The following is a 23,359-nucleotide window of genomic DNA, read 5'->3' as shown; positions in this document are numbered from 1 at the left end:
GTGCGGTTAGCACGTGAGGTAGCTCTTCGCACATTTGATTCCTAAGTCAGGTCTTCTTATCCTCGGTACCGTAAATTGTAATTAATCAAAGTGAGAAAAGTTCTAGCTCACTTAGCAGTAAAGTGTCACTACCACAAAAAATCAACCAAAAAAAGCACATAATTTGAAATGTCACTATCACATAGGATCACCGAAGTTAAGAAAATTCTTGGGCACGTAGCGGTAATCGTCACTCAAAAAGATAGAAGGGTACGCTCTTTGTTTGAAGTATCGATAGACATAGAAGATGGATCGACATATTAGTTGGTTTTCAAATGTCAAATGTAGCGGTTAGAAATTTAATTTGTGACCAAAAAAAATTGTAGTTGGTTGTCAAATGTCAAATATTATGGTTGCGTTCAGAAATTTAATTTGTGACAAAACTTAAGATTTATCAATCTATATAAACATAATATGATTAACAACTGTAGTTAACTGTTATCTAGCTAAGCTAAAATTAAGTTTATTTTTTACCTCCTGAGAATAAAGATATAAAAATTCTAATTAGTTATTCATTTTAAATTATTCATTTTAAACTATTCTTTCTATTTGATTTCTGAACGACGGGGGATACATCAAAGAAAAAACGAAATTGTTATTTTTATTTAATTTCGAGGATTTTCATATTTATTGAGCTTTTAAACCTCCCCTGGACTTCCACAAATAATTCAAGACCAAAATTATCAAAGTCGGTCCAGCCGTTCTCGAGTTTTAAAGAGACTAACGAACAACGATTCACTCGATCATTTCGAGTTTGATACTCAACAATTTAGTTTTACGTCAGTTAAATTGGTCGTTTATCGATACTGTAGGGAGCTTTAAGGCATTTTATAAATTAACTGAAAGCCTGCGATCCTTAATGTAATTATTACTGTGTGAAACCCCAATATACAAAAAAGTTATTGATTCATTGGTCGTATTTTCTGGGTACATGAGAAATTTATCAAGAGCTGATATTATCTACACAGAATTATTTTCACACGAAAATAATTACAAGGTTATTTATCGAATAAGATACTGTATTATAAAATAAATAAGTAGTCAAAAATATTTTAGGGTTTCAGTGAATGGAAGTAAAACGAAATGAAACAGTGGTATTTACATTGTGTAACCGTTATTTATTGATTTAATATAAAGATATTGAAAATACTAATGATAAAAAGGATCGGCGCTGGATTTACCTGTTGACGAAGCTTGGTCTGTCGATGATGGCACGTCTAAACCAAACGATGTTCGGTTACTGAATGATCCAAAGTACCCTTCAATAATCTCCCAGATAGACGTCTCGGGGTTGTCAGCTATTCGTTATCGTGTTCCAGTTAGTGCTGCTGACACCCCGCCTGTGTTTAACATCTGGGATTATATTTCTAGGTATTTTGTAGACCGTTATTCCACGATGTAAAATTCGACATGCCTCAAGGTCGCTACAATATATTTGATAAAAAATGATTCCGTGTATTTTTAACATTCAGTTTTCTTAATAGTATTTCTTAAAATACCATGTTTTGTGGGACTACGGGAAACATTTTTGCTGATTCTGACACGTTTTTAAGGAACTTGTGGCATGTCATTTTTTATACAGATTTTTATTCATCTTTATTAATTTGGCCTTAGATATGGTGGTCTATTTAGTACATTTTGTAGAAATAAAATATTAGTTATAGTTTTTTATTAATAATTTTTATTAATAGTCCTGCCTTTTACTAATCGTTTTTGTATTATCATTAATATACTGATGTTTCTGATAGTGAATTAGGATTTATTAGTAAATAAGTTGAGGTAGTTTACGCTATCTAAGTAGTATATTTCAACCATTCTCGGAATCTGACCAAGAACACACAGCCGAAATAAAAGAACACCTTAAATCACATTTGCAACTATACCCACCGTTGAAAAGCGTGCATCCTAAAAAGTTTCTGAGAAAAATAAGCATTGCCAAGGAAGAAAAAGCACCAGTGATCTTGTCCACACAACTGTCTTGAAACGCCTACCACAAAAGCGAATCACGAGCTTAGTTAAAGTATTCAATACCTGGATTTTTCCCAAGTGTTGTGCCCAAACCACCACATGTCTGGCCCTCATAGAGACCCATAAGCTTCCTACCAGTAATTGGTAAACTAATGAAAAAATCATTCTAAACAAAATGAAGAAGCACCTAAACAACATAATCCCCAAACACCAAGTATATCTCATTGAAGACGTCGATTGTAGAAATCAGTAAATGCCTCGAAAAGGAACTGTACTACTCTGCTGTCTTTTTAAACATACGTCAATCCTTTGATGGCCACACACTAAAAAGGACACTTCCACATGCATATTACCAATACTCTCATTCTATCACAATCGAAAGAAATTCATGATTAACTGTAATGATGAATATTCTGCCGTGCACAAAATATGCTCGGGTGTCCCACAAACCAGCGTACCGGTGTTGTACGACCTACACTGACGACATTGCCGTCAGTGCATTCAGACCCAAAACTGCTTCGTTCCAACTCCAATGTTCCACTAAATAAAATAGAGAAATGGTTTAACTAATGGAGAATAAAAGCAAACTAAACCAACTCCATTCAGGTTACTTACACTCTCACAAGAGAAACCTGTCCATTAGTAAAATTATATAACGAAAGCATTCCACAAGAGGAACATGCATAATACTTTGATCGTAGGTTAACGTGGTAGAAACACATCTGGATCAAGTATAAGCAACTCCGTAGTGTCCATTGATTATTATCAGATAGCGACTCCCATAGCATATAAGCAAGCAATGAGAGCAAAATTATGGTGTACAAATCCATCAAGTTCTTTAGTTGGTAAATACATGTTGGAATGGAATAGAAATAAACCAATTACCTTTTTTTTCAGAATCTCATAGATATAAATCACTAAAATTATTAATAATGTAAAATACTGTTTTTATATTATCTGCATTTGTATAGCTTTATGGCTGCATTTTTGGTTTCTCTGGCAGATTGTTAGTCAGTGTTTGATCACATTTTGTTGCCGCTACCTGGTCTTTGGCTTATGTGGAACGTGGAATAACCCTAATAATTGGCTATTGGTTAGAAGGGAAGATCATTGGCAGATTCAGTATGCTTTCGGAGTAACATACACGTCACCTATTCATATTTTCATATTCACTATACATGCCAATTTATTATTCAAGTTAGATCAATCCATATGATTAAAGATAGTTCTGATATTTCATTCTTCATATTATATTGTAACTGTAAGAATAGTTATTTTAATGTACCTGTCTAAGATACAATTACTTTTATTTCAAGTTATATAGTGAATACACAAAGAACAAATTGATATCAGTTTTATGAATCATTAATATCCTTCAGGACGACTTATTAATTAACCCTATTGAACCAGCGTCTCATCATTATTTTAAGAATTACACAAAGTAATTCAACTTGCTTGTTCAAGTACGATAGAATTGGCAGACAAAAGGAGCATTTATGGTCCTTCGAACTGGATGCGCGGGTTATTACTTATTTATTGACTCTATTGAACCAGTGTTCCGATTATTACTTAATGAATTACACCAAGTAATTCAACACTTTTATTATTTTATCATCGCCATCGTTACTTTCGGAACGTACGATTAAATATTTTTGGGATCATTATTGTATTTCTTTTTTTCGCTGCCACTTGCCAATTTAAAATTATTCAAAACGAACTGATCTGTACAGCTCAGAGAATCAAACAATTAACTCTGTCCTTTCCTCTCTCAAAATTAGTACAGGAAGGAATTCGTACATCGCCGTCTATAATCAGGAATAGAAAATCAATTGAAAATCAAAGCATTTGACCAAAATAGTCATTACTGTTTTCGCTCGCCAATTTCTTTACTGTCGACTAGTTCGACTGTTTCAACTATTTTGTGTTGGTAGTTCCTAACGCCGCTTGTTTTTTTTATTAATCTCCTAGAACGTCAACAATCTGCTCGTGGGCAATAAGTAATATTATGATTTCAGTTATATAATATAACTATCCTGACATGTAGTAGATCACTTCAGTAAGTAATGAGAGATTTGCTAGTAGTACAGCTATAGTGCACAGTTCATTACCATAGGTCCAGATGAGCCTAAGTATTGACTTATATAGCAAAACCTTGTTATCTAATGATAATTTAGATTTACGCCCTATCAACTGTACTTTAGGTTTAGTTTAAGCCCAAGCTGTTTGCGTTGTATGTTCATAATTATTCAATTTTACTGAGGGACATGTTCTTCTACAAAGGGTGAATGTCACATGGGTAGATTTGTCTCATTTGCTTTGATACGCCACGTTTTCAACCATAACTCGACTTTGTTAAGATGAAGTTGGAGGTTTCTTGTAGTTAATATTGGATCTTCGTGTGATGATAAAACCGCTATATCGTCAGCATATGTTGCAACAGTCGTGTTTCTTGAGGTCGGTAGGTCAGGTGTATACAATACATATAACAATGGGCCAAGGACACTGCCCTGCGGAACACCCGAATATATTGGGTGTAGGTCGGTGTATTCGTCACCCTGTTTAACAATAAAATGTCTGTCTGTGAGGTACGATTTCAGCAGTTGAAAGTGCGTATGGGGCAAAAGCTTTTTCAATTTAATATGCAGTCCAGTGTGCCACACCTTGTCGAAGGCCTGAGAAATATCGAGAAATGCAGCGGAGCAATATTTTTTATCGTTTAAGTTTTTGTTAATTTGATTGACTAATCTATGTATTTGTTCTATTGTTCCGTGTTTATTACTATTATTACTTACAATTAATATTTTAAGACTCTTAATGTATACTTTTTCGAATAGTTTAGAGATCACAGGTAAGAGGCTTATAGGACGATAAGAGGGACGTCTTCTGATTTTTTCCAATTATAATGATTTGGGCCACTTTCCAAGAGCTAGGAAAGTAATTAAGTCTTAGTCTGGCATTAAATATGAATGTTATTAATTTGATGCACTTTCCTGACAGCTCTTTTAAGATTCTTCCAGTTATTAGCTGAAAACCAGAAGCTTTTTTAAAATTGATTTCTCTTTGTATTGTTTGTTTTACTGTCCTAACAGTAAATTTCTCATGTGGCAGATCCATTTGAAACGGAGTGTTAAGAAAGTCAACTATATTATTTTCTTGTGTTACTGTCTTTAAATCTTTAGAGAAAACTTCCGCTTCATCTTTATAATTCCTAGCCCAGGTATTGTTGTCAATTATAATGGGTGGATTATGTTGTTGAGGTTTTTTAATTTTTTTTGTTACTTTCCAGAGAGAATATTCCGTTGCATCAGTTGGCGTTAAGTTTTCTAAATAGTTTTGAATTCCTTGATTTTGTTCCTTATTTATTAGCTCTTTCAACTCTTTTGTGGCCTTGTTGAATTTTCTCTTGTTTTCTTGCGTTCTGATTTGTTGTCAGGGTTTTCGCAGTTTTCTCTTTTCGGCAATTTTTTGTTTAATTATAGATGAAATATAATTATGTTTAACCGTACAGATCACTTAATAGTTATTAAATGTTTAATTTAAATTTTTTACGCGCGTCATATTTTACTCGCTCGATTTACCGGTCCGAAAATAAGAACGAAAATTACTAGAAGGTTCCCAGAGAATTCCTTGCTTATAAAAATAAATTTTAAATTTCACGTTTTAAGTCACGTTCTCACCCTGCAGTGGTTGAGACTAGGTTTTCACTTTTTATAACCGGCACTCTTATGACACCAATATTAACCCAGATGTTTTTTTTTACAACAGAGCGTTCTGAAAGGTACGTCTGCACTCGACGGTGGTTCGAATAGAACTAACGCCGCTTGTAAGCTTGAATTCTGAAACTGAAGAAAGTTTTCTTATCGACATCCTGAACAAAATATTTTCCGGAATTGAAAACCATCAACAATGCGTAATGAAAATTAATTTTTGAAATTTTATCGAAAAGCTAACCTCGCTACGTATTTATACCCTGCCTAATAAATTTGGAGCAATAAACGGTGGCACAACGCGAAAAATACGTTTGTTTATTATCAACAGTCGTGTTTTAGCTACTCAACGTAACATTTCGTAAAAATAATGATAGAGATTTCCCAATTGGCCCTGTGCCAAACAGGTATGGAAAATACTGGATGGGAAATTGCAACTCCAGAATCGTGACAGTGAACAGCTGAGCCGCTGTACTTTCCACAGGAGATTCTGGATGGAATGCTTAAACGGATACTTGGACCGGGGCCAAGCTATGCTATTTTTTCAGTTCGTTAAGCGAGATGCGTGTTGGATCTTCGGGCGATTTAATATGTTCGGCTATTGATATTGTGATATAGAGATAATCTATCTATTACAGGAGAAACTACAACATCTCAGAATTATTTCTAATAAAATGTACGGAACTAAGTTTTTTATTTTAGATTTAGTATTTGCACCGCCAGCTTACAACCTGATTTATTTTAAAATTCACATGACATGATAACGTTACAGTTATTCATTATCTAATATTTTTCTTAATATTAGTTTTAAATCCAAATCTAAGATTTCAGACCCAAACTTAATTAGCGTTTAATGGATGCACTCCCATTGGTGCACACCATAACTTTTAAATTACGGCACAGGTTTCACACAAAGCTTAACTATACTAACAGTACAATTGAAAAATTCCCGGCCTGACACATAGATGGCGCTACTAGAATTAACTCCATAGGTTTTTTAGTTAGCTCTAACCCTCAAAAGATGCGTGTATAAATTTGACAGCTGTTGGATCATTAGTTTGTTTAGCTTTAGATTAGTTTATTATAGCATTTTGAGTTAAGCTACTTTAGTCCAATTTTGAGCATTGAGCGATTATTAATTCTAATGAAACAGGTAACAGTTATTAGGTCTGTATGATTTTTACATATTCTTAATGTATATTTTAACCGTTGTCCTATTTTTATTAAATTACTATAGCAAAATTCGACCAAAATAAATATATAATTTTCGTTTATAATTAGTCCTATACCGATCGTCGTTCACTCGATCTCCCTCAGGAAGCATCGTTTGCTGCAAGTGTTACCAGGGCAACGACAGGTAGATAATATCGACGACTGACAACCGATGGTGGGGCGAGCCGTAACATATAGGAGCTAAAATGAGAAGTACAGCGGAATAAAGGCCAGGCGATGGTTATTAATCAAGTCCATACAAAGGGAGGAGGGACCCGTACGGAGTTCCATACGAATTCAGACTGTGAATCTTTGATGTCGGAATGTAGATGGTTTCATTGGTTTCATACGTCGATTTTGCTGATTTTTAAATATATTCTATTTTTCTTTTCTTTTTGAGTTTATAGGGAGACTGGTATTACAGAATTTTCTCACTAGAATTTGCCATTGTGGACAATCAGTCGCAGCTGTTACTTATCGCAACTAATCCGCTTTTGTACCTGCTTGTCAATTCCCAAGAAATCAACTATCAATGCACTGATTCAAGCAACACCTGTAATATCTGCAATCAACAGATACGTTTTGCTATGAATCGTGTCAAAACCATCATGATTATTTTGGAAAAATTATAGACAATCATATAATGATACATACATGATAATATCACACGATTTTACTGTTTTTCAAAAACGAAAATGACATATGTTTCTGCAATGATATCAGGTTTATGTGATCCGACCGAAATGAAAGCGTTTGCTCATAGATGGTTCTAAAGACAGTTTGAAGGCGTCTCTACTCCACATTAGAAGTAAAGAAAATCCATTTCGATTGTATAACTAAGGAATGCTGTGATACAATTCGTACAATTTTATCCAAGATCAAATATAATGAGTATTAATGAAAAATTTGTGGCGATCTAAAAGCTTCAAAATAAATTAATTACACTTAATTTCGAAATATTCCAACTTCATCTTAACAAAGTCGAATTGTGGTTGAAAACGTGGCGTATCAAAGCAAATGAGACAAAATCTACCCATATGTCATTCACCCTTTGCAGAAGAACATGTCCCTCAGTAAAATTGAATAATTATGAACTTCCGCAAGCAGACACGGTTAAATATCTGGGAATATATTTTGATCGACGTCTGACTTGGAAAAAAACATATAGTGACAAAACGCAAACAGCTTGGGCTTAAACTAAACCAAATGTATTGGCTGATATAGCGTAAATCTAAATTATCATTAGATAACAAGGTTTTGCTGTATAAGTCAATACTTAAGCCCATCTGGACCTATGGTATTGAACTGTGGGGTACTACTAGCAAATCTAACATAGATATCCTCGAGAGGTTCTAGAATAAAGTGTTGCGAGTTATCGTCGATGCCCCATATTTTCCACATAAAACCCATAACGAGAGTGATTCGAAGTACTAGTGCGAATCACTCTGAAAGACTATTAGTGCATCCTAATGCATTCGCCAAATAGTTAAATGTACGCGATGACTACCATGCGAACTGGTTAATAAACGTTAATAGATAGAGCGAATTTTAATAATTTCTAGAATACGTTAAGATAGACTTTAAAATAAGTTAGAATAGTATCTAGAATAAGATTTAGATTATAAGTTGTACAGCAGATCACTTACTGAAGTGATTTTCTACATGTTAGGATAATTATATTATATAACGGAAATCAAACAATAATACTTATTGCTCACACGCAGATTGTTGATGTTCCAAGATGTTCCAATTCATTACAGATGTTAGTTTATTGGCTGGGATGTAATCTGGACAGCCACACATCAACTGTATATATAATGTATAATTGTATGTATATTTTGTGTATGGAGCCAGGACAACAAAATAATTCCTTTGTACCACTTGTGAACCCACAGTGCCACCTCTTCACATTGACAAAGTGACCTCTTTTCAAAAACATTGTCAAAGTGCTCAATCGCAAAGGACCGGCTCTCTGTACTAAAACGAGTTGTTTTTACAACTGTCATACGCAAAAATGAACGAAGTTATAACTGTTAGCCGTGATATTCGAAAACTAACAGCGAACTCAAAGTTTACAAAAAGTTTAATGGCAGACTAAGCAGCAGTATGACCGGATTACAAGTAGGTAATCAACAATTTATACAAATTAAAACTATACAATATTACACAAAAAAACCTACTTTATTTTCGTCATTTAGTTTCAATAAAAGTATCTATATCAAACAGAATAACAGCAATTTCCATTTCTTTACCTGCTTCTTTGCATATTTTAAAGTCTCCTCTTACCAACTGTGGGTTTATCTGGGCTGGACCTACTTTTTAACGTGGGCTCCGAACCACGGTCCTCGGCATTAAGCCTACCAACTGGCGAGTGAGCAACTTAGAAATCAGCCCAGAAGACATCCGGTCTTACCCAGCCTGGTTACTGACGTGACTGGGATCAATTTCCTTGTCGGATTTTGCATTCTTGCCTAGAACAATTACAAACATAAATTTACGACCATGTCCCAGCAGGATTCGAACCCCCGAAGGTTTAGGTAGTATAACAGGTCAATTGAAAAGTCCCCGGCCTGACACATAGATAAAATATTGCTTTTTGAAGGGAAAAAATACAGTTTGAAGCAAAAATTGGCTTGATGCCGAGTTTCCGGACATTGTCCCAGGAAAATCAACCATCAAGGATTGGTAAGCTAAGTTTAGACGTGGTGAAATGAGCACCGAAGACGGTGAACGCAGTGGATGTCAAAAGAGGTTGTTACCGACGAAGATGAATGATTTTAAATGACCGTCTAAAGATATCAACTTAACGCGTATATCATATCATTCATGAATATTTGGGTGTGATAAAGCTCTGTACAGACTGGGTGCCGCGCGAGCTCACTTTTGACCAAAAACAACGACGAGTTGATGATTCGGAGCACTGTTCTCACTCCGAAGTCCAATCGACAGTCATCCGAGTGGCAGTCGGCTGGTAAGGTTATGGCGTCTGTATTTTGGGATGCGCATGCAATAATTTTATTGACTAGCTTAAAAAAGGAGGGACCATCAACAGCGACTATTACACAGCGTTATTGGACCGTTTGAAGGACGAAATTGCCGAAAAGCGGCCGTATTTGAAGAAAAACAAAGTGCTACTTCACCAAGACAACGCAACATGTCACAAGTCAGTGAAAACGATGGCAAATATGCATGAATTGGACTTCGAATTGCTTCCTTATCATTCAGCGACTATTTCCTGTTTTGATCATATCTTAAAGGAATGCCGGCTGGAAAGAAAATTTCGTCAAATGAAGATGTGATCGCCGAAACTCAGGCCTGTTTTTTTGAAGCAAAGGACAAATCGTGCTACAAAAATGGTATCGAAAAGTTGGAGGGTCGCTATAATCAGTGTATCACCTTTGAAGGGAATTATGTTGAATAAAAGAAACTAATTTTGCCAAAAAATATGTAAAACCAAAATGTGTGTGTATGGTAGGTCGGGGACTTTTCAATTGACTTGTTATATTCCATTTTGAATGATATAATAAGAAATATTGTAGGGCTAATTTTAAACCTAAGGCGTAAAATAAAATTACTTTTAATAAAACAATGTAAAACAATTTAACATATTAAATACATAAAAACAGAGATCAATATAAATGGTATAACAACTACTTATACAATAAAGTGCAGGTAATTAATTATGCTAGCCGATCATGGTACTGATAAATCAAATAACAGGTAATGTACTGATACTATTACTGATAATATGAATAACAGATCAGGGCAATGATAATCAGTAACAATGATGAAATAACCGTAATGATTAATAACAACAGACAATAACGATAACTGACTACTACAATAATAAACTAAACTACAAGTAGCATACCAGACATAGCGCCTTCTGATGATCAAGTTAAGAAACGTGTAGAGATTAGAATACAAATATTTTATTTACTTTAAAAATATGGCCTATAAATTAATTTTAGAGGATTTACAACAGACGATAGTGTGTATTAAATCGCATCAGGTACATTTGTTCATAACTTCATGTTGAAGCCTCACCAATAAGCTTCACTTTTCTGTACGTGCCATTTCTTCGATGTGTGAACAATACATTTTTTCAGTGCGTTGAAAGTGTCTGAATTATCAACATCATCGAATGCTGTTTGAAACTTATGACGCCCATACTATATCGATTTCATGTGAATGAACATGTGAATACTTGTTGTACTCGACGTTTTAAGAGTTGTGATTTTGACACCGAAGACAAACGGCATTTTATACTTTGTTAGAGAATTGTTGAAGGGCATGTGAATGATTCAAAAGCTTGGATATGTTTTGCCGTATGAATTGAAGCCAAGAGACATTGAGAGGCTTTTGTTCATGTGTAAAATGCTTCTTCAACCGTAAAATCGGAAAGGATTTGTTACATCGTATTGTTACTGGTGATGAAAAGTGTACTAATTAGGATAATCTAAAGCTAAAAAATAATGGGGACCATGTGATCATGCATCAACATCAATGGCAAAGTCGAATATCCATGACTCCAAGCTAATGCTCTGTATTTCGTGGGTCTTTGTATTTCATCAGCCTGGTGTGGTATACTGTTAGCTGCTAAAACCTAATAAAACAATGGGGATTGCCATCGAATACATGCAAAAGATTATCGTTCTTTCGCGATGGAATCCATAAATTGCCTGAAAGATATGAAAAAGTAATGGCTATCAATAGACAATACTTTAAATAAAATACACTGTACCGATTTTTCACAATAAAGTTTGAAATTAATTTAAAAAATCCTTCAAAACTAATTTATTAATCTAATATTTATATTTTACATATAATGTAAGAAATACTTTTGCTTCTTGGTAAATAAAATACAATGATTACAAACTTCACAAATAGAAAGTATCGCTCCTTCTCCGGCTTTTCGTAAACGTCAAACTGGATGGTCAGCGCAGGGTTAGAATCAACAGAAATCATAACATCTTTCTTTAGAAACTCGATCCGGAGAATCACAAATTAAACGAACAAGAATATCATTTCATAATTTTCATTCTTCTTAATTATTTCATTCCCAAACTCTAATAACCAACATCACCATGTTTCGGTTCAAATAACAAGCAATCTCGGCTGTCATTCTCCAACGTCTTGTGGTTTTCCAACAGGCATTATGGGTACTAAGATTTACTATGATTCAACTTGTGCAACAAGTAAACAGCATCGGTCTGAATGATTGCCCTCCAAGTCTTCATATGCAAAACCTCAGTAACCAAAGTCACACGTCTCGTCTCAAACAACAAGCAGACAGTATCGGTCTCGGTTATTATTTTTCCTAGCCTAAACACGCCTTTCAACCCTTGCCAATATATCCAGTACCTCAGGACATAAATATCTTCAACCTTCGTGGTAATCCAATTTTGAGGTTCTTTCACTAATGCGTTCACGTCAACTATAAAATTTTTCGTCTTGATCTGAAACATCAATTCATCTCCGTCACCAAACTTAACTTTCATTCACCTTTCTTAATTCTCCTTCGAACTTCTGCATCAATTTTCACTTGCCTTTGTAGATTCAATACTCGTCATTAGAATATACAAGAAATTTCACTTTCCTGTTCTTATCATAACGTCATTTCTATTTCACTGATACAGTTTCCCTTTCAGATACTATTTTCTTGTTATATCGTCGATTTTGTCTATTATATCGTCGAACATAATTCTCTAACTCTAGTTTCACTGCTTGCCAAATTCACTATATTCGCCGTATCTTGGTAAAGTATTTGCGGTAAAGCCCTTTATTTCCATAGTCGTCAATTATTAACTAACACTATCAGCATCATTGAACAGCTTCTTCTTTCGGGGCTCATTGTGTAATCGCACAACCATCCTGAGCGTATTTTGAGTATAATCCTACTTCCGATTTGTAAAAAATACTGGTAAATAAAATACAGTGATTACAATAAATTTATTACATGTTTTAGAAATTGAAGAATAAGAATTCTAAGAATTGGAATTATTTGAAGATGACCTTCGGTACTTTAGGACGTCTATATATGTTTATAAAATACTCATGGTTTCTAACATTAAAGACTGCAAAACTCAAGATCAATGTTCATACAGTTCTCCAAATACCTATAAACGTACGGTATACATAGTCCGGCTTTTTTCGCTATTCGTTTTGTTTCCATTCGCACCCAAGGCGAAACACGCCGCTTTTTGTAGCAAGTAACGCATAAAATAGCCCACACATACACACGCCGATCGTGAAATGTGAAATAACTGGTTTCCACTAGCGTATTGATTATGTGGGGTCGATTTGGAAAGGAGGAGTTTTCGTAACGAGGCGACGCCGTAACGCAATATTACTGCACTAAGCCATTTTTTAACAATAACTTTAATTCAATCGCAACCGAAAAGCATAATCTGTAAGACTGTAAGAAATCACGTGATATACTGTTAGAAATACCTTTATTTCTTGGTAACTAAAATACAATCATTCAGCGAAACATTATAATGGTCACTATCTTGACAATATTTATACAAGGTACTACAATGGTGATTACAATAACATTAATATATAAACAAGTTAATACTCTTCTCTAAGAGAGGCTCTAAGAAACTAATGATTTCCCGTCAAGGCGTCGGCCACTATATCCAAAAAGTGTATTTTCATCACCATGTCCGCCTGATACCAGGTACACTCTACGTAATTCGTAAAGAACGCTGTTCTTTATTACCTTACAATACGTGCAAGTCACTTACTCAAATTCAAATTATACCTGAAATAGCCGTAATGCAACTCGCCCTGCAAATTATGCAAAAATTAGAAATATTCAATGTAAGGCTTAGTAGACTAGAAGGTCTGAATACTGCATTATGGGCAAGCACTTAAAGAGCTCGATTACAGTTCTGCGTTCAGAATCATTGAGACGATTTTTAAAGATTTATGAAAAATTGATTGAAACGAAAATAATGTTGTCATATATATTTTATTTCAAAATTATATAACAAAATCAAAGGACTTAAAGTACAGTTAATTATACAGCCACAATAGTTTGTACTGTACCGGGTTATTTTATTATATTTTATTATTGTATCTCTTTTCCTCGCCACCTATAAGTCGTATCGATATGAATATATTTCTCCTTATTTCCTTCTGTTACTACCTGAGTATATTTTTCTTCATAAAATTCTGCTACATTCTACCTAATGTATTTGCCATATTGTAAAAGATTTAGCCTCCATTCTCGTCGCATGTATTCTAACCAAATATTCATGTATATTCTGAAGAATTAATCACATATCTTTGTATACAAATCTTACACACTGTAATATGATTTTTTTCAGTTATTCTATATTAATTATATACTCACCTTTAGTTATTTCGGCTTTCATCGTCCTATCTTCTTAATTACCAGTACTGGGTTAGTACACATCCCAAAAGTTTCATTCAATCAGTAAGAATTAAATTGTTAAATAGGCATGATACTCTGTGGCTATATTGTTAAGCCATTTGATCTACAGTATATCTTCAGGCCTATTTCTAAAAAAGTAAATTCCATAAAATATTTCATTTATATTTACAGTAAGTAGATCTTCAAAATTTAATTTATGTTTTGCCATTGCCTTATGACATGCTTTATCGATCCATTTGTTGGTATCTTTTCCACTAGTGGTGACCATGACAATAACTAATAGCTCCCACAGGTTCTTTAAAAGATGATTTGCAAACTATAGCAAAATTTTTCTCCACAGTTGTTGCCCTTGGACTTGATGGAAAACACCAAATCTGCTCCAGGAACCTGTTTCCTGCATAAGTAATAATATATCTGCATTGAATTGTTGATTAACAAAACCCAATCAAATATTCTTGAGCTTTTTTAAGCAAGTTTTGTTTTATTTACACTCTTTTTATTTGCATCTTACCGTGAATGGTCCAATATTTTATTTCAGAATATCATCTAGGTAGAGATATTTAAATAACAAGTCTTTTCTACTAATCAAGAATAAAATAAATACAAAATACTTCTAATCATCTTCTGAATATTTCTAGAAAATAATATTATGCTGTTTGTCACGTTTTGAGAGAATCTAAACAGAGTATATATTAATATTCAGTGCAGTTGCAACACGCTAGAAAATATTTTAAAATATTAAATTAATATATAAAAACCGCAACAACTTAATATTTAATTTGCCTCGTTCCTACTTAATCAGGACTGATTAACTGACTTACTGATTGGATACGCCGTTTTATAAGCTCTTATTATTAGTACTAAAGTTTTGAAGAATTTTGTAGACATTTGACAACAGGGCTGGTCAGTACCAACACAGCTCGAACGTTATAGACTGGTTCGGTTACATGATGTCCCGATGCATCGGACATCTCTTTTTAACTAATATAAAGTGAGAACAAAGAATCTGTTCCCAGTTTACATAAAACGAATTTTACATAAAAAGCCTTAGCTAAGTTTTGTCCTTTGGAAACACCAAAGGGCATGACAAGCGGAAAAAAATTATTTATTTTCATAATAATACATAATATATAATTTCATAATACATAATAGGGAATACAATTAGGTGTAATGTGCTTAAAAACAGACATGATATACAATATGATGTTATTAACTCACTAATTTTAATATTATTCGTGATATAATTCGCACTGCAAGGCTATATGGCTTGTGAATGAATGAAGAAGGACTTGACTTTCTCAACTGACGAATCGTCTGCTATTGTAAATCTCAACGGGATCCACAGTATCAATAATATAAGAGAAAAAAAATTTAACAAAAAAATTGAACCGACTTCAAAAAATAAATAAGGAACGAACTCACTAAAAATTTAAAAAATAATCAAACATTATTATTTATTTGATAGTCTAACATCTATAAACCTGAAGTATTTCAAATGTTTAAGGCAAATTCTACATGTTTTTCTCCGAGATCAGATTCGAAATGAAGTGATGAGTTCATTTAAGATGGGACAATAAGTGCACAGTTGAGAAACACATTCAGAGTCGCAGAGTACAATGGTGTAGGCACGTCTGTTGAATGAATAGTGAAGGAATTTCTCATAGACCTCTGCTGCGAAATCGATCTTTTAAATGGAAGATGTAACGAACGCCTTCAAAAAAGACTTAGATCAAGATCATAAGAAGTGATCTGAAAAATAGGAAACTAACATCATTTGGGGCTAGAATAACTTCGGATGTCAGCTTCAGTTGTATGTACTCTGATAAGTCCAAATATGTACTGATGATAATGATGAGAATTTTTTTTATTATTTAATTAATACATTGTCACTAGTCGCTTCCGTCTAACCTACAATTTATTTTTATGATAACTTAAAACTAGGTATATAACTAGGATGGCCCATCGGCCCTATCTCAGTCTCTGGTGAAATAATGTTTAAACATGTCTCTGCTGTATATGTTACTCTTTGCAGAACATCCCCATAATTGAACTCCGTATGTCCATATAGGTTTCAATATTTGCTTATATAATAGCAATTTATTATGTACTGATAATTGTGATTTTCTTCCAATTAGCCAATACATTTTCCTATATATCAATTCCAGTTCTTTTCTTTTCTTCTTCATATGTTCCTTCCAGCGAAGTTTTACATCGAGCTTCATTCCGAGATATTTAGCATTGTTGCTATATGGAATGATAGTATTATTTAGTGTTATTGGTGCTTATACGGTCTGCTTATAGGTGAACTGCACATGTACAGATTTACTTTCATTAATTCTGATTTTCCAGACTTGTGACCAGTTATTTATATTGTCACTTGCCTGTTGAATTTTCATTGGGCTTCTTCACTATTGTCTCCGACAGTTTCCATTTGTGGTATATCACCAGTGTAAAGTAGACAAAGCATTGGTCCCAGTACACTTCCTTGTGGTACACCTGCTTTAGCTTCTTTTATTGTGGAGTAAGCTTCTTCTTGTTTGACTCTAAACATTCTGGTTGTAATGTATGATTTTAATAGTTCGGTTTGTTTTTGTGGTAACATTTTTTGTAGTTTATGAACAAGGCCTTCATGCCAAACCTTATCGAAAGCTTGTGCTACATCTAAGAATATAGCTGAACATAATTTTTTACTTTCGTAGGCTTTTTCAATAACATCTGTTATTCTGTGGACCTGGTCAACTGTTGAGTGCTTGTTAATAAACCCAAACTGGTGTGTTGGTATTAAGTGTTTTCTCTCTATGATCGGTTTTATTCTTTTCAACAGGAGTTTTTCAAAAACCCTAGCGTAGCTGGCAGCACTGATATAGGTCTACAGGCTTTTATTTCGTTTGGTGACTTCCCAGGTTTTGGGATCATTATAATTTCCGCCATCTTCCAAATGTCTGCGACTTATACGTGGACTGTGTAGACATGAGCGCTTTAGATATTTTGTGGCTTTGCAGAGTGAGTAATCAGTTTCTTTATCAGATACTCATTTTGTTTTTAATTTCCAGTATTTCCCTTTTCAGTCTTTGGATTATATTGTTTAAACTATTTTTATTTTCAGGTGTTCTGTTTTGTTGCCACTTTCTTCGTAATTTATATTTTTGAGCTACCATTTCCTTCACTTCTTTTGGATAATTAATTCCTTTAGTTGTACTCTTATTATCTGGAGTATTATTCCAAGCAGCTTATTGAATATCTACTACGAATTTTTCTGCTTCAAAATTTAATTGTTCAATTGTCTTGAGGGGTACATTTAGTTGAATTCTTTTGTTCAATTCTTCAGCAAATCATTCCTAGTCTGTTCTTTTGTTTGTTAACGTTGGGTTTCTTTCTTTTCTTATTATATTTTCGCTCAACGTCAGAATCACTGGCGTATGATCTGAACTTAGCTCAAAATTTTCTTCGACTTTTATATAGTTGGATGTTACGTTTCTTACTATGAAGAAATCTAACAGGTCTGGGGCTTTCTCTTGATCAGTCGGCCAATAAATTGGTTTTCTAGTTGACATGTAACTACATCTTAGTTCAGTAGCTGCTTTATGCAGTTCATTGCCTTTAGTTGTTATCATTCTGGATCCCCATCTTGTATTTTTTGCATTGAAATAACCTCCAATTATAAATATTTCTCCGAGGTTGCTTAGGATATTCAAATAATTTTCCTTTTTTTGATTGTATCTTAGAGGACAATAAATTCCGGCTATTGTAACCTTGTATCTACTTGATTTAATAGTTACTGCTGTCACCTGATTTTATGTTGTTCTGAGCCCGAGTTCTTGATGGTGAGAAATGTTCTTTTTGATTATTATTGCACTTCCTCCTCTTTCGGTGTTGGCTTGATGTATAGTATGATAAAATATATATCCTCTAAATTTAATAAAGGATTCTTTTGTTAAATGAATTTCTGATATTAGGAAAATACATATCTTTTGCATATCTATTAATACTTGTAGGTTGCTGGATTCCATTAGCATTCCAAATTGCTATTCGGATATCTTTATTTGCCATTTCGTGTTTTTCAATCCTTTCGGAAAAATATTCGATCATTTTCTTCTTGTCTGTCCAGCTTTCCTATTAGTTTAAGTAGGAATTTGTTGGTGATTGCTTCATCTTCCCTTGTGTCTCTTTGGTTATTTTGACTGATACTTTGTGCATAAGTCATTTCACCAATAACTTTGTTTTATTTTTTGGGTAGTTTCTTTTCACTCATTGCTTCTTGAGGTTTAACTTGAGAAGCTACTCTATTTCTCCTCTCTTGTAGTGTTTTAACAACTACACATCCTCTATAACTTGCCGGATGCGCTTCATTACAATTTGCACATTTCGGCTTAGCTTCTTTCGGTTTTCTACACTCTGTGCTGATATGTTTATTTGAACATTTTACACATTTAGGTTCTCTTCTGCAGAATTTCTGTGTGTGTCCATGCAATTGGCATCTTTTGCATTGCGGTATTAAGTCCGATTTTTTTTAGAACTTCGATTTTTATTTCGAGCCCTAAAATTCTTTTAATACCAAAAACGGCTTTTGAGCTCGTATCATGTTTAAAGGCTAACATAAATAGAGGTAATAGCTTCTTGTGGACTAAAATGGCTCCTTTGTTATTTTTGGTCTTTTCTTTTTTTAAATATTAATTTTTTCACTTTTAGCTGTTGATGGAAGCCCTCTTGCCATAACTTTGATGTCTCTGGTTTGTTTGTCTTCATAAGAGTGCCATTGCAATTTCAGCAACTCTAAGCAATCTATTATTTTTGTGAATGTTGTACGACATTCGGCGTTCAATTTTATTTGTCCATTATTTGGTACCGTTGCTTTGAATATTATATAGATGGACCTCAGTGTTTCGTAAAGCAAGTCAAAGTCGGTAACATTACTTACGATAATTGGGGGTGGCCTGAGCATTCTAATTTCTTTATTTTGTTCATTAATTTGTTTTATTTTTATTTGCTATGGTGAAGATCCTGGGGAATTATTTGCTTTTCTTTTTTTACTTTTAACCGTTACTCAACCTACTTCTTTTTGCAATTCTTCTTCATCTGTTTCGTATGTAACAATTGGACTGCTTTTGTTGGCTTGGTGGTTTATCGTTGTTTTGTCCTTGCCCTCAGAGCTTTGTTTATCTAAATGTAGCTGGAGGGCATTTATTTATTTTTGCATATTGGCTAATGCAATTTCAGGACTCTCCCGCGCGGACTTTTCGTTCGTCCACGCATTGTAGAGTGCCTGTTCGTTCTGGGTTCTAGTTGTGTTCTCTAGATTCAAAACTGTAATATGTGATACGCCTGATGTCGATATTTCTATTTTATCCGTTTTTTATGCAGTGTTCTTCTCCATATATTTTTTTACGTATTGTTGGAATAATACGGTTATTTGTATGTTTCAAATTATTCTACGCTGCATTAGTGGTTGAGATGTTGAGTTTTCAACCCTTAACGTTTTATGGTATTTTGCATTTATTTTCTACTGTACTGACCATTTTTCTAGATGATGATAAGAATGATGAAATTTTCGACAACGTTTGGCAAAAAAGCTTCATTATACTATACAGAAACTAATAATTGTTAAGAATAAATTAATGTTTGATTTAAGATACCAATTTTAATATGTAATTAATTTTTTTAAACTCTCTAATCTCACGCAGTACTTCCTAGAACAAATATATAGATAACCTGGTTAAATACCCACGATTGACTTTATATATTCCCGGAACTAATCTCGCAAAATAAATCGTGTGGATATTTGTTCAGATAAATTTATTATTGATATTTTTTGTCATATCATAGATATAACTCGAATCAACCTAAATTATCTGAAGTGTATTTTTATCTTTTGTTTGACATAATATTAGATTAGTTTCAAGGTAACAGGTCAATTGAAAAGTCCCCGGCCTACCATAGTAAAACACATTTTAAGCCAAAATTAGTTTTTTTTTGTTCAACATAATTTCCTTCAAGGGTGATACACTGATTATAGCAACCCTCCGACTTTTCGATACCTTTTTTGTAGTACGATTTGTCCTTTGCTTCAAAATAGGCCTCGGTATCTCTTCATTCGACGAAAATTTATTCCCAGCGAATATTCTTTTGGAATCTGAGAATATGAAATAGTCGTTGGGGGTCAGATCGTTGTTTTTGGTTAAAAGTGAGCTCGCGCGGCACCCACTTTGCACAGAGCTTTCTCACACCCAAATATTCGTGAATGATATGATGTTTACGTTCGGTTAATATCTTTATGGTGTTTGCTATTTCATTCAGTTCCAATTTACTGTCATTCAAAATCATTTTATGGATTTTTTAAATATTTTCGTCGGTAACAAGCTCTTTTGGGTGTCAACTGCGTTCACCATCTTCGGTGCTCATTTCACCACGTCTAAACTTAGCTTACCTATCCTTGATGGTTGATTTTCCTGGGGCAATGTCCGGAAACTCGGCATCAAGCCAAGTTTTTGCTTCAAATGTATTTTTTCCCTTCAAAAAGCAATATTTCATCACCACGCGAAATTCCATTTTATTCATTTTTCTCACAATAACAAAAGTGGCTTTACTCAAAACGCTATAATTCACAATCTAATGATCCGACAGCTGTCAAATATATACACGCATCTTTTGAGGGTTAGGGCTAACGATAAAACATATGGATTTAATTTTAGTATAGCGCCATCTATGTGTCAGGACGGGGACTTTTCAATTGACCTTTTATTTTATTATTTTTTCGCAGTTTCGTATCTTTCCCATAAGTAACCAAAAGTCCATATAAATAAATAAATATACTCTTACTATTGTGCGCTCATTTCTCTAACTCCATGCTGTGATGAGCGTGCACTTTGGGCTATTTGAGCGTTAGGTTCTGGCTGTAAGTTATCATTTATACTTTATAGTTACAACCATAAAACTATTATCTTTATTTTCTAGGAATTTAAGACGTATGGGAAAGGTACGAAACTGCGAAAAAATAATAAAATAACATATCAATTGAAAAGTCCTTGGCCTGACACATAGGTGGCGCTACTCGAATTAAATCCATATGTTTTTTAGTTAACCCTAACCCTGAAAAAGTGCGTGTATAAATTTGACAGCTGTCGGAACATTAGTTTGTGAACTATAGCATTTTGAGTGAAGCAACTGTCGTTATTGTGAAAAAAAATGGATAAACAGGAATTTCGCGTAATAATAAAATATTGCTTTTTGAAGGAAAAAAATACAATTGAAGCAAAAATTTGGCTTGATGCCGAGTTTTCGGACGCTGCCCCAGGAAAATCAACCATCAAGAATTGGCAGTGGACGCCCAAAAGAGGTTGTTACCGACGAAAGCATTTAAAAAATCCACAAAATGATTTTGAATGGCCGTAAATTGAAATTGAATTAAATAGCACACACTCTAAAGATATCAACTGAACGTGTATATCATATCATTCACGAATATTTGGATATGAGAAAGCTCTGTGCAAGGTGGGTGCCGCGTGAGCTCACTTTTGACCAAAAAGAACGACAAGTTGATGATTCGGAGCAGTGTTTGAAGATGATGAAGCGTAATATACCCGAGTTTTTGCGTTGATATGTGACAATGGATGAAACATGGCTCCATCATTTCACTCCGAAGTCCAATCGACAGTGATCCGAGTGGACTGCACACGATGAACCCATTCCAAAACGTGGAAAATCGCAACAGTCGGCTAGCAAGGTTATGGCCTCTGTATTTTGGCATGCGCATGGACAATGTGCACCATGTCACAAGCTGGTGAAAACGATGGCAAAAATCCATCCATCCACCGTATTCTCCAGATCTGGCCCCAGCAACTATTTCCCGTTCTGAGATCTCAAAGGAATGCTCAGTGGAAAAAAAAATTTCGTCGAATGAAGAGGTGATCGCCGAAATTGAGGCCTATTTTGAAGCAAAGGATAAATCGTACTACAAAAATGGTATCGAAAAGTGGGAGGGTCGCTATTATCAGTGTATCACCCTTGAAGGGAATTATGTTGAATAAAAAAAAATAATTTTTCCTAAAAGATGTGTTTTACTAGGGTAGGCCGGTAACTTTTCAATTGACGTAATATATACAAATCGAGTAGATAAATAAATAAATAGAGAATAATAAAAAGAAAATAGTAAATAGAGAATAATAAATAGAAAACTGTTATTGAAATTAATTGAAAATTGAGATTTAATAAATAGTTAATAGGAGTGAAATATTCCGTGAAGAAACTCACCCAAAATTTAAAATGCCCTAAAATATCGAATTACCAGATGAAATCGTTCGCTTTTACAGTACTAAAACACAATAGAAAACATTTTATTGATCAAAATGTATTCCGAAAAAAAGATTAAATTATAAATTTCACTAATATCATTATATTCCAAAAACAATAGGATGGTGGATACGCATTGCATTTCGTTCCTCCACCCGTTTCGTTAATTCCCTATTATAACCACGATTTGTCATTCGTCAGCATTATGTCTATGTGTGTGTATATGTATGAGTGTTTATTTTAATGCAATCGGAGACCGAAATAATGCTCGACGCCCGCGCATTCGCCGAAAGCTGGGTCGGCTTGCGTCAGTGGCCATTTATTTTACAAGATAAATTGGCGAACCAAGGCGGCCTTGATTTGTGGCAATCTGGTTGTTGTATTAAAAATGTGTATTTGTTTCGTTTTTCTTTGTCGGTGTTATTTTTCCGCGGTCGCCCGTTCTCTGTCTTTTCAGCCGTCGATTGTCTGCCACGATGTAACATAAAACGAGCTTGGTCGTGGTATTCTGATATGGGTTGTTTAGGTCGGATGTTTAAGATAATTTTCGGTATTATTTTGATCGACGGACGTCTGGTTGTTGTTGTAGGTCACTTTGTTTGGGCATCTGCTGAACGACTTATCTTAAAAACTATCGATTTATAGTTTTTTTTTAAATTTTGTTGGTATAGTTAGACCAACTGAGAGTAGTATGCTATAACAATTATGGAACGTGCAGGAAATAAACTTTTAAATTACTTAGAAA

General features: G+C 34.2%; 1 protein-coding gene and 1 long non-coding RNA gene across 3 annotated transcripts in view; one reads left to right on the top strand and one right to left on the bottom strand.

Annotated features, from left to right (window-relative positions):
* Positions 1–23,359, top strand: part of LOC143195027 (putative JmjC domain-containing histone demethylation protein 2C) — a 549,561-nt gene that overhangs the window by 244,437 nt on the left and 281,765 nt on the right. The window lies entirely within an intron of this gene.
* Positions 2,257–22,478, bottom strand: LOC143195070 (uncharacterized). The gene is made up of 3 exons (XR_013005464.1): positions 21,377–22,478; positions 4,264–6,688; positions 2,257–3,689 (listed from the first exon to the last, which is right to left on the bottom strand). It is a non-coding gene; the product is annotated as an uncharacterized LOC143195070 (long non-coding RNA).

This window comes from Rhynchophorus ferrugineus, unplaced genomic scaffold (assembly GCF_030347505.1).
Source record: "Rhynchophorus ferrugineus isolate W39M unplaced genomic scaffold, kcgeb_rfMv2 rfM4, whole genome shotgun sequence".
NCBI lineage: Eukaryota > Metazoa > Arthropoda > Insecta > Coleoptera > Curculionidae > Rhynchophorus > Rhynchophorus ferrugineus.
This window is presented reverse-complemented; position numbering and strand designations above follow the sequence as displayed.